Here is a 13,718-nt window from a genome sequence, read left to right as displayed (position 1 = left end):
AATTTTTAAGAGAAAAATTGGAAGAGATTTGTTTAAATGGGGAGGAGCGTAATTTGGATAACTTTAGGCTCAAAGCAGAGGAAATTACCAGAAGAAGCCAAGAGTATAATAAGACGCAAAAGGACAGTAAACGGGTAACGAAAGTTTACGGAAAGGAAGAGAATGTAGCGTGAATTTTATCAGTGCTCCCGTTAGTTGCTTGTACAAAAATAATAAAATAAACTAAAAAGTACTACAGTTTCGGGCAAGTGATCACCGCGATTGGCTCAAATAAATTCCAGCCGAGAGGCCCAGTTTTTTACCACTTTTTTCCGCAAAATCTTCAATAAAGTGGATAGGAACAGTTCCAATTATTGCGCGCGATGGCGGATGGACTCTTTCATGTCTTCTTCGTACGTACAGCGTTTTTGAGGATGCGTCTTATCCACTTAAGTAAACGTGGTGGATTCATGGTTTCTCAAATTACCAACTCTTCTAGGCGATTATGCCGCGCGTACCGAACAATTAATTTGGTAATAAATGTGCACAATTTGCAAACGTTGTTCCAAAGTAAGTCTGTTCATTATAAAATGGCAAACCAAGTAACAGCTGTCAAAAGATCAATTCCAAAAAAAGTATTCGAAAAACTCGCCCGCTAGATGGTCTAAGAGAAAAATATATTTTTGGCTAGAAAAATGTAAAAGCCAGTAATTTTGCTATACTAAAGAAATGTTTCATCAGGTTTGGACGGATTGGCTTTCATTAAAAAAAGAGTTGCCCACAACATTTCTGAAGTTAGAGAAACCATTTGATTAATTCACATTTATAGCAAACAAAAGTTTTTTCTGCATTTAACTCGTCTTCCATAACAATCGTTGCAAATATACTCAACGCACCCATTTTTTTATTATTATTTTGACGTATTTTATTTTTTGAATAATTTTGAAGCTTGCATTCATTTATACGACAGAAGAAAAACGACAACGAAAATTAACAAATTTCTTGTTTTTTAGAAAACCAAAACCAAATTAATTCGTTTTTGTATTAATTTTAATATCCACTTTCGCTCAGAAAACCTGCCTATACTATATACTTGTTTACATTTGTTTACTTGTTTTAGATCAACTCCAAATTTGCATGGAAGCGATTGTCGATATGAAGTTGGTTATAAATAAGTGGAATCGCCACATTGAAGAGGAAACATCACTAACTGCAAGAATTCCATTGTCAAGTTTAGATCAAATAGTACGATTAAATGCGGAAATAAATAACGACAATTGCGAATGTTATGAAATTTATTGTCAGATTTTAACTTTTTAATAATTATCTTTCTTTTCAGGTAAAGACTATGAAATCACTTTTTAAACCGGAAGGGGTCATTAAAAACCCTAAAGATGAACTAACGCACGCTGTTCTCTAAGAATACAATATTGAAGGTATTCATGAAAAAATATCGTTAAGAAGTTTAAAAAACTTTTACTCCACCCTTAAGACCCATTCACATACAACTTTCCTCGCTTTGTGTAACAGGTCATACTAAAACAACAAAGCGCAGAAAATAGAGGGTATGATACAATTAACGCTTTGCTTTCAGTATTTCTCTCTAATAAAAATGGTGACTGTTGCATGGCAAAGCGTAAAAAGATGAGAGTTGCCTATCATTTTGCGGGGCTTCGCGTAGAAAACTCGTCCCGATTAGACATATTTGCGGTACCAAATGCTGCAAGCCGTTCCAGATGAACCACCTTCATTTTATTCCTTGGTCTTCCAATGGTCTGTATGCGATACACTACATCATTGAGTCATTTAATAACCTGATATGGTCCTTCCCAATTACACTGTAATTTGGGAGATAACCCTTTCTTTCGTTGTGGGTTATATAACAATACCCAATCGCCTTCAATAAAACCCTCAGAGTTTATTGCCTTGTCGTATTTTGCTTTCATCTTATCGCTCATAATTTTGGTGCGCTGTCTCACCATAGCATGTATATCCCTCATCTCGTCTTCTAGGATGCTATTGAATTCCTAAGTGTACCTTCCTCCGTTGGCGTTAATTCCAAATTTTAAATCAATCGGTAGTCGAAGATCATTACCAAAAATTACCCTTGCTGGAGTCTCATGTACAGCAGACCGATAAGCCATCAGGAACAAGGATATATGGGTATCCCATTCTTTTTGATACTTGTCCACAACTTTTTTCAAATGTTCTTCCAAAGTTCGATTAAATCGTTCTACCATACCATCGGACTGCGGATGTAGTGCAGTTATACGGGATTTCCGGATACCCAGCTTCTGGCATATCTCCTGTATTAGAGATGATTCAAAATTTCTCCCTTGGTCAGAATGTAATACTATTGGAACACCATATCTCGATACCCAATTGTTAATGAATACATCCGCTACTGTTCCAGCCTCTTGGTTAGGAATTGCGTATACCTCTGGCCATTTGCTGAAATAATCCATGACTACCAAAACATATCTGTTTCCTAATTTACTGATAGGAAATGGACTAGCTACATCCATGGCTATTCGCTCAAACGGCGCACCTGAATTGTACTGCTTCATCTGACCAAGACTCCTGGACCGCGGCCCTTTAGCAGCAATGCACTCGACACAATTGGCGATCCACTACGACAACCAACCCAATAAAATCTTTGTTTTAATTTCTCCAAGGTTTTAGTGATACCCATGTGTGCTCCACTTGGACCGTTATGCAGCTCGTTGAGAACTTCAGGAATTCTTACTTTTGGAACAATCATCAGAGCTTGTGAACTTTGCCCATTTTCGCTTTCCCATACGCGATGCAAGCAGCCAGACACTAACTTCAAACTATTCCATTGTGCCCAATAAGCCTTTGCGACTGGGCTTTCTGCAGCTATTTCTTCTCTCGTTGGACGTTTATTCATCTCCAATCCGTGTATTACACTTTTCAAATCTGGATCCTCTTGCTGACATTTCCGTAGCTTCTCCGGATCCCAGTCTGACGTTGTAGTCATTAATCGGACATCTATAATGTCTTCTTTGGCCTCAGCTTTTGAGCAATGTCTGCATTCCAGATTACAGGGACGGCGGGACATGGCATCAGCATTTCCATGACTACTACCTTTGCGATGTTCTATAGAGAAGTCGTAACTTTAGAGTCTCTCAATCCACCGTGCCAACTGTTCTTCAGGGTTCCTGAATTGTAGAAGCCGAAATCGCTGGCCATAAAGGTACTTATGAAAATGTTTGAATAGAATATTTCATATATGCTTATATGTTACTTTTTCATCAAAAAGTATACCCGGGGTATGCCAAAAAATTATAATTCTACAAAACTTAAGAAGGTGGCAATATTTCGTAAAAATAAAAACTATAAAATTTGTATAACAATTTAAAGAAATATTTTCTCACCTGCAGTGATATCACAGTTATCCACATTCTGTTTAAAATCACAAATTTGTCTGACAACATCAAATAATAAGCCCTCCGAGCATTTGAATTCAAAAACGTCACCATCTAAACAAAGGAAATACTTCGAACATTCAATGTTGGTCCAAATCTTATGTACGGGTCGATTCGGATCGCGGTAGAAACGATCATTTTTCAAGCATTCAATACTGGGTCGTGTGTTACGGTTAAACAAATTAGAAGATTGTGCTAAGAAAAAATTAAAGATTAATGATAAAGACATTTGATGTGAAATTGTTTTTGAAGTTTGAGTGTTTTATTTAATATCGTATCAGAAAAGTTTATTAATACAGGAATGACATTTAATGTCCTCACATGCCTTTTTGTTAAATAATAAATACGATTTTTAAATATTTCAATATATGGATTCCATCTTTAACATCTTTGAGCATTAGACAACGACAAATAAATGCATCTCAAACATCACCCACATCGTTCAACCAGAGAACTTAGAAGAACGAGAAGGTGCAGGTTCGACAGCGAACATTTGTAAAATTTTATCGGGGAGTTCACCTCACTCGCAGTAGAAACAAATAACATTTCTCGCTTTTATAACAGCGGTGAATCTGAACACGTATAGCTCTCTAAACATTCCCAAAGAAGAATAGAAAAAATACAAACGTTGTTATACAAAAACAACAATTCTCTCAAATAGCATGAGCAGCGTCAGAAATCAATATGGCAGCCAAATTGGCAAATCCTAAATTTGTACAACAACAACATTTTCATTCATGAACGCTGCCGCACATGCAATAAGCTAAGTCGTTTCATTCATAAAAGCAAACGCTTTACACATTTCTCCGAGCATGCGCTTGCCTACAAGCGTCTTTTCGCGACGATGGCAAAAGCTAGAAATCATAAATTGAACAACTTTTTTATGTTCCCTCTAGAAGGGAAAAGTGACAACCCGCATTTTAAATTTATCACATAAGCCGTATTTGTAAGAAAATAAACGCAGTGTACTAACTGTTATAGAAACTCAGCTTCTCTGAATCAAAACAGCAATGAACATTCTAAGTTTTAAGACAGTAGTCAATAGCGAACAATTAAAATATTTGGAAGCGCTATTCTTTGCCATTCAAAATCTGTATACAAAAGACATGTCAATGAAGAATCTGTTGAAATATTCTATGATATAACATTGGAATACATCCAATATATCCAAGAGTTTAAAATATTAGCAATCATCGATTAGCAGCATTCCAAATTTTTTTCGAGTTTAGTTACATTTAGTTTTCGGAATTTTTTTTTCTTTTTCGGACTTTTGCTATACGTTTAATCCGTTCTGTCTAACTTTTTTTCTACTGTTCGCTAGCGGAAAGCTTTTTGAATACATTGCGCAACAGTTTCCACGTGCAAAATGGCCCCGTATTCGATACCGGACCTGGTAAAAAGAAACGGAAAACTGGTAAAATTGTCTCGCTTATGGATTTTCAGAGCTTCCTGAGTTAAAGTTGACGACTAGTGACTAGTTCAAATTCGTAGTGATTGAAGCTATTGACACGGCCAAACCCTTTTGTTGAACATATGTTCCATATCAGCCACACTACACGAAACTCGCAACGGTATTTGCTCCATTTCTAAATAACGTATCAGAGGAGAAAACACTAAATGAGCTCAACTCGCAAAGCGTTGTGTCAGTGTTTAAACTTAGTAATTTATTGGAAGTAAACCACACCCCTCGGGGGTTTTGCTACTAACTTTCAACCGTTACAAATTACCGAGTTAATTGACGTTGCCTGGTTTAAACTTTTGGTACGTCAATTTATTCCTTCGCCAATGCGTTGCAAAAACTGCCAACTTCTTGCTCAAAAAACGTTGTAACCGTTCCCCTCTTTGCGCGAATTGTTCCCTTCCTCCTTATGCCCCAGCCGATTGCAAACATGTTTTGCATCAACTGCTTCCAACAACATGCAGCATCCTCTAAAGACTGTACCAAAATCTTCCAAGCGAAAGGAATTATAAAAATTTAAACAATAAAGAAATGTTCAATGCCCGATATAATAAAAGTTCATAAGCAACAAACAATACCAGCTTGTTTATCCCGCAACTTATATTTTTTAATTGCATCCAATTCATGCATTATTAGTTACAGCAAAAATATAGAAACAACAAACACAAACGTTGACTCTCCCACCACTATAAGCACCAACAACATCTCTCTCTCTCAATCCTCCGTGCCAACTGGGTTCCTAAATTGCAGAAGCCATTTTAATGCTGCATGATCTGTCCTCACCAGAAATCGCTGGCCATAAAGGTACTTATGAAAATGTTTGATGCACTTTACCAACGCCAGTAATTCCCTCCGAGTAACACAATATTTTCTCTCTGGCTTGGTCTGGTCTGGCTGTAATACGCAACCACTTTCTAATGCCTTGCCACTAGCATCCGTATCCAAAATAAACGTTGATCCTGGGATCGGGTATGCTAACATTGGCGCAGTACTTAACCGTTTGGAAAGCCACTTCCTGTCCTTTATTCCATTTAAAAACTCTGTTCTTTTTCGTGAGTTCATGGAGGCTACTAGCTACGCTGGCAAAATTTGGAACGAATCGTCTATAATAAGTACACAGTCCAAGGAAACTCCGCAATTCATGTTAATTTTTAGGAGCGGGCCAATCTCTTACTGCTTCCATCTTTCATCTAGCTATCCGTTGGAAAACCTCTTCCAAGTTCTTAAGGTGTTCATCGAAGCTTTTATCCAGCACGACGATATCGTCGAGGTATACCAAACAGGTCTTCCAGTGTAATCCTTTTAGTACTTGGTGCATAAGTCTCTCAAAAGTACCAGGAGCGTTACATAATCCAAAGGGCATTACGGTAAATTGCCATAGACCATCTCCAACGCTGAAAGCCGTCTTTTCTTTGTCTTCTTCGTTTACCTCCACTTGCCAATAACCACTTTTCAAATCAAGTGTTGAGAACCATTTTGTGCCTGTTAACGAGTGCAGTGTATCATCGATTCTAGGTAGTGGATAACTGTCTTTCTTCGTTACATCATTCAACCTTCTATGGTCCACACAAAATCTCATGGTGCCATATTTCTTCTTCACAAGTACTACAGGTGAGCTCCACGGACTCTCTGATGGTTCAATTACGCCGCTTTCGCTTATTTCACGTATGGTCTGGCTTACAACTTCACGTTTTGCTAAAGGAACGCTTCGAGGAGCCTGGCGGATTGGTCTTGCATCACCTGTGTTAATAAAATGTTTCACAACTTTGGTTCTTCCTGGTTTGGCATCGTCTTTATTAAATATGGATGAGTATCTGAGAAGAAGTTGTTTAGCCATAGTTTGATAGTTTGCCTCTAGTTCCTCAGTCCATGCGTTAATTTCACTCGATATATCGTTTTTGTCCATGGAATCGTTCTCAAGACCTATTTCGCAATTTATCACGGCCTCAATCTCTTGACACTGCCCTAATACAGCTCCTTTGGAGAGTTTGATTAGTAACTTGCACTCATTAAGTACTCTTACCGAAATACGTTTATCTTGTCTCTCAACGATATCTGCCACTATAAAATTGTGTAACACGGATGCCTTTCCAATTACGATCTCGCACGTTACCTTTCCGAGAACTAGGGTATCTTCTCCAATTGCAGTACGCAACTTTGCCCCAGCCAACGGTCTCACTTCTTTCTCAATCAGATCAGATCGAATTATGGAATGTGATGCGCCCGTATCCACAGTCAGTATGCGCTTTTTACCGTCTACACATCCACTTACGGTAACGTTACTCGTATTCCAGCTTATTTGTGAAATGGAGATTACAGGGCATTTGCTTTCGGGAGCCAGCCCGTGCCCTTTTTGGCTGGCTCGCTTTAGTTTAACGATTGGTTTGATTTGACATTTGCTTGATCTTCCTCAGCTTTGCGTTTACGTCCAACTGGATTATTGGGCTGGTTACAGTTGCATGCAATATGGTCACTTTTTCCGCAGTTGAAGCATTTAAGCATACCATCATTTTTCTTATGCGTTTCCGTAGATTTTTCCAGTGCTTTCTGCATGTTGTCCATTTTTTCAAGTAATTGGTTCACCCAAGTGTGTTCCTCTATATCTACTTTGTGAGCTTTAAATTTTGATTGCAAGGCAGAGATGCAGTTTCCTGTGTCAGAGCATACGAAACGGTTTCTGCAAACGTTAATTTTGGACATACTAATGCAGCGAATCGTGTAGTGTTATCTCGTATTCCATTGATGAAAGTCTGAATTTTCGTGTCCTCAATGTATTCCATGGATTTATGTGCATAAGCTAAGTGAGCTAACCTCTCAATCTCTTTAGAAAACTCCTGCAGAGACTCATTGGCTTTCTGGCGGCGATTTCGCAACTCGATTTGAAAGATCTGCTTCCTGTGCTTACTACCATACCGTCTTTCTAATACACCCATCGACGTTTCATAACTACTCGCCTCGCAGTTTGGAATGGTCTGTAATATCTCTGCTGCAGATCCTTTTAATGCAGCGAACAATGCAGCTACTTTATCTTCAGCGTTCCAATTATTTTAAGATGCCGTCTTTTCGAATTGAAGCTTAAACACGTGGAACGGAGCAGTGCCATCAAAGGATGGAGGTTTTACCTTGGCAGAAGCTGACGACATAATTGGCCAATTTAATTTAATCTCAATTCATCCACTTCAGTTTTAATTTCATCCCGCTCTTCCGAAATCTGTGAGAACACTTCTGCTATTTCGGAGGTCACCTGCGATATCCGTGCATCCTGATCTTTCAACTGTGAGGACACCTGTGCTGATATACGTGCATCTTACGCCGCGAACTGCTCTTCCAAATGCGTTGACAATCGCGTTTCCATTTGAGACATACGTGTATCCTGCTATTTAAATTGTGTCGACATTTATGTTGACATTTGAGACATACGTGTATCCTGCTCTTTAAATTGTGTCGACATTTCTTTCCCCATCTGCGATATTGCAGCAAAAATCATGTTTATGTCCACAATCTTTGACGAGCATTGAGCCACTTCCTTTTCTTCTATCTTTGTTGTCTCTTCCTCTAATTCCATGTGAAAGACATATTCCTCAACATTAATGTTTTCTGCCTTCATGGCCTCTCTTAACCGTGATTGTAATTCAGTTTTTAATCCATTTGTCGCCGTTGCTCCAGCTCCTTTTTCAGTTGTGGAATCTTCAGATCGTTAAACTTGGCAATTTTAAAATAATTATCTCCTTGGGAATTTATTTGACAATCCCTCTTCTGACACCAATTGTAACGGATTTCTCAATAAATCGTCTAACTATAACTCACTCTTGAGCTCGATCACTGGATTGTTAAATTAACGTCCCAATTTAATGCTATACACTTATCTTTATTTCCAATTCCAACAATTTAACACTAATTGGTCGCTATTCGAACTTACAACTTATTGCTTATAGCTTAATTGCTCTTTAATTTTTAAATGTTTTTTATCATTTTAAATTGAAAATTATTACTACGAAGCATAGCACCACAAAAGATTTAAACACATACATTTCAATTTTGCGTTTTCTTTCATTTTTATTGTTATCCAATTTTTGTTAGTGATCTTCAACAGCAGCAAATCTCTCTGTTTACATATTTTTCTGTAGGATTTTAATGTGGCCGTCCCTCTTTTTCCAATTTGTAGACGTCAGACCTACTGAACTTTGACAGTTGCTTGAGTTCAGTAGGTTTTGACGTTTATCAATTGCGCTCTCATTTCCAGTGAGAAACGAGTTGGAAGAAATATTTTCCATTGCAAAATTTCAGTGCAATTTTTGTCCAAATTGAAAAAAAAACAACAAAATTCGTGAAAAAAAGAAGAAACGAAACAAAAAACTGTTATCTACATAAGTATGCACATACTACACATATAAAAGAAAAAATATCATTATTTTATTAAAATATACTAATATTCTATGGTTTATTCTGAACAACTTTGCCTTTGTCTGAATCCGGGGGAAAACTTTAGTATACCATCCCAGGCTTTCGGGGATAAAATGGGTATGGGCGGATAGAGGAGAACCAGATCAAGAATATATATAGATATAGCCGTGGGAAACTTATAGTTTTCGAGATATTTACGTTTAAAGTTAAAAATTTCAACTATTTTAAGTACGTATTTTTGCGATTTAAAATGAATTATACACTTATATTTTTCACTTTTATATCCACTTACACTTCACTAATTCGTTTTTAGATATTTTTTTTATATTAGATGCTGCAAAAATAGCTTTATTTTAATATTTAAATCATTCTTCAATTTTATTAATTTTGACAATTACAAAACTATCACATATCTCAACCGATTATTTAGTTATTTTATTTTCCGGTTGCCTTCCTTTAATAAAAAAAGATAAGAGCACGTAATTTTCCAGAACTGCTCTCTAATACATTATTTAACAATGGCAGTGAAAATAAAGAAAATCGGAAAGTATGTATAACATATATCTCCAACAAACAACGAGGGAGCAGCAGGGAAAACGCTGGACAAATAAAAAAAAATACAAGGAGACAAAAATTAAGGCAGATAAGAAATAAGTGCAATAAATTAATTTCCCAAAAACCCTTGGTGGAAAATAATGCGAGTTCGTTCCAATTACATTTTAAAATATTGAAAATTTTATGCCCATATGTATGTATGTTGAGTTTTGACGATATATCGGAGGACTGTTAATTACAAAAAACAAACAACTAACCGTAAGACAGTTCGATATAAGTAAATGTACCAAAATCACTGGGAAAAAATAAAAGTACAGTACCTGTCTCTTTGTGTTATAGATAAAAAAAAATTTGCTAAGTCAATTAGATTAGGTTACACTGGCTGGCTTTCACGCCGTACATAGACCTACGCTTTCCCTGTAACGCCAGATGGAGGTTTATTGTTAACATGAGATGAATTTTTTTTGCAAAGTTTAATAGAGCCTTGATATCTAATTCTGATACTTAATGTCAATAGGTTTCGCATGTGATGCCAGTAATTTGTGACTTGTGACTAGGCCAACAACCGTCCTGCAGTATTTTCTAAACTGTGTGAGTAGAACGTTTTCTTTTCACTCCCTTGCATATGATCTTCTGGCAGCCCTTTCGGAAATTTCGTTGTGTATCGTTTTTAACGAATTGCGTATTTGCTGAGCCATATTTGACTACTGATCAAGTGAATGGCCCTCTTGGCAATCTAATCAGCTATTTCGTTTCCCGGAATGCCCTTGTTGCCTGGAGCTCAGTAGGTATGCAGCAGCATTGCGGCAGCCACTATATCAACAGCCCCCAGCTTCTGAGTACATTCTCTGACGAAATGCGATGTGAGATTATTGATTTTATTGCCGCTTGGCTATAGACGTATATATTAATATTCTTTACGGAATTTCTTGCGTTGTTAGCTATCTTAGCAGCTTTCCTGACCGCGAAGACTTCTGTCTGAAATATAATATACTGCAGTATTTCGGCAGCTTGAAGGGTTGCCCGAGAATTAGCTCTGCGCAAGATCCCGGCGCCCAATCCATCTGTCAGTTTTGATCCGATCGTATAGATGTTGAAAGTTCCTCTGGTGGATCCCGTGCCCCTGCGCCACTCCACTCTCTTTTAGTGTGACTTGAAACTTTCTTGGTTGGTGTGAAAAATTCACCTAACGCTAGATTAGAGCTTCCATCTTCTTACATGAGTAGAGGCACCACTGACCTTTTTCACCGAGGTACTTGGTATGATCCTTTGCAGTTCATTTTCCCCGTTGATCCTCGGGGTTTCCATGACGGGATTTTGTACCTCCTTGCTGATATTGCCCATTGGTGTATGACTTTTAGAGTGCTATCACGCTACTTCTTGTGTCTAAGAACTTGCCCGTCACCAGAATAGCTATATCGTCTGCATAGGCTAATAGTTTGGGTGCTCGTCCTTCATTCCTGAGCAATCTGACTTCGTTCCATTTTATATTTATTTTCCTGCAGCTTAATAGAGCTTTTATCTATTCTATAATGGCGGGCTGTACTTCCTGCTGCTTCCAGACTATTAATGATTGCTCTATTGGAGACATTATTAAATGGTCTCACTATATTTAAGTTTAACGAGTGAAGTGCAGTCCCAGTGGATCTACCCTATGTATAGGATAGGCGTCTCTAATCAAAGGATAGGCATATAGCTAAGCCTTAAACATCCTTCAAATATTGTCATCAGGTATGGTTCCAGCACTGTTGATGCGATCTGCATCATGGCTGGGAGATTTAAACGGTTCGAAGCCGTTGAGTACCCAAAGTATTTTGGCCTTCATTATGACATCGGAGGAGACATATTTAACGCTATCTCCTCCTGACAAAGTCTTCCAGTGACTTTTCACTGAATCTAGTCCACTTTCCTAATTTTTTGCGTATTAGCCTAGGGGTGGTCGGGTGCTTGGATAATAGGTTCGTAAGCCGAGCTACCTCGGTTTTTTTTATACCCTCGCAACCTGTTGCTACAGAGTATAATAGTTTTGTTAACCTAACGGTTGTTTTTATCACCTAAAAATATCGCGATCTACTTAACCGATTTCAACTAAATTCGGTACACAATTTAGACAATTTTTGGTAACAAGGTGGCATACATTAAACGTATTATTGACGCAAAGTTTTACCCCGATATAATCATTGTTGCTTGATATGCATAGTGGAAAGTGAAAGAATCAGATGGAATTGAAAATGGTGTTATATGGGATGTAGGCGTGGTTGTAGTCCGATTTAGCCTATTTTCGCACTATAACATAGAAATATGAAAAGAACGTTATGCACCGAATTTGGTTGAAATCGGTTAAGCAGATCCCAAGATATGGATTTTCACCTAAAAGTGGGCTGTGCCACGCCCACTGTCTAATTTTGAACGCGGTTCCTATAAAGTCAGCTCATACCATCCCAGAGATAAAATTTAATGTCTCTGGCGTGTTTAGTGCTTGATTTATTGCGCTTTTAATAGTTTTTAACAGTACCGTTATATGGGGAGTGTGCGGAGTTGCCACCCGATTTCAACTATTTTCACACCGTCAATAGAAGTGCTAAAAACATTTGCTTCTAGTGAATTTTGTTATTATAGCATTAGCGGTTTAGGAGATATGCACATTAAACCTATTAGAGGCGGGACCACGCCCACTTTTAAAAAAAAAGTTTTAACTGCAGATGCCCCTCCCTAATGTGATCATGTGTAACAACCATTAGGTGAACAAAACTATTCTACTCTGTAGCAACAGGTTGCGAGAGTATAAAAATATATGTCAAACCAAAACCCATGTTAGTTTTCGTTTAATGACGCGTAAAACAATAATTGCAACCCTGTGCCAGTTGTCATACTACATAAAGACATACATATTTCGCGGTTAAGTTGTTGAGGAAGGTAAATTTTAAATGGTTTTTGTAATTTCTATTTAAATTATAAAGATTTATTACAGATTTTATTAAAAAATAAAGGGGAAGATGGGCCCCCATTAATAGCTTTTTATTAGAACAGGCGGAGTTTGAGGTAAGTTTATGAGTTTGTTTAAATGTTTGATCTAATTCGTTTTTCTATCTTTTCGTGCACTAACTGCGCAATTTTTACAAAAATCGCAGTTGGATGCCTCATGGGAAATGGTGCGGTGGAAGGTCCGGCATTTTATGGCGCAGTCCGCAAAGCCAATGACTTGCCCGCGTCAACTGGTGTAGGACTTCAAAAGGAGGCTGATGCTAGAACTATCAATGGTTAGTATAATATTATTATTGCAAATTAATTATAAATAACTTTTCAATAATTTCAGCAAAAAGGTGTCCCTACGTGTACCAACGTGCTGGTTAGAATTGACGTTACTGGCGTAACTTCGCCTCAGATGTGTCTATCGAGTCCGGCGTCAAAATTTGGAATTGAATTTTTGGAAGAGGAAATTGCAACTGTTGCGCCATCAAATGCATCCCTTCCATCGCACCCATTTCCATATATTTCTAATTCACGATTTATTGATCACCAAACATTGTTGTATACAAAAATTTGCGCTTGGCTTCTGCCTCAGTTATTCGCTGAAAGTTTATCCGATTCTTCGTCGTTATTGTCTACATATTCAATACCGTCAGAAGTAGCTCGTAAGATGTTGTGCAATATACAACGTACGGTGAACCAGTTGGGACATAGAATATGATTTATTTCGTCCTAAATACGTATTTTTAATGCATTTACGCTTAGAAAAGTCCATTTGTTGTGAATTCGATCGAAATGGCGGGATAATAGTGGTCAGCAATGGTTAAACAGAATCTCCTGGTTGCCATTGAGAAGAAGAAAAAAGTGAATCTTTTTGAGTGGAGAGAGCACTAGTAAGAAACATG

General features: G+C 37.7%; 1 non-coding gene across 1 annotated transcript; it reads left to right on the top strand.

Annotated features, from left to right (window-relative positions):
* Positions 1-1,014: 1,014 nt before the first annotated feature.
* LOC106625754 (uncharacterized) lies at positions 1,015-13,197 on the top strand (the record flags this gene model as incomplete). Its single annotated transcript, XR_011395174.1, has 5 exons — positions 1,015-1,269; positions 1,319-1,415; positions 4,747-4,839; positions 12,975-13,103; positions 13,160-13,197. It is a non-coding gene; the product is annotated as an uncharacterized protein (transcript).
* Positions 13,198-13,718: the final 521 nt, after the last annotated feature.

This window comes from Bactrocera oleae, chromosome 3 (assembly GCF_042242935.1).
Source record: "Bactrocera oleae isolate idBacOlea1 chromosome 3, idBacOlea1, whole genome shotgun sequence".
In the NCBI taxonomy this organism is placed as follows: domain Eukaryota; kingdom Metazoa; phylum Arthropoda; class Insecta; order Diptera; family Tephritidae; genus Bactrocera; species Bactrocera oleae.
The sequence above is the reverse complement of the archived record's forward strand: the minus strand, read 5'-3'. Positions and strand labels throughout refer to the sequence as shown.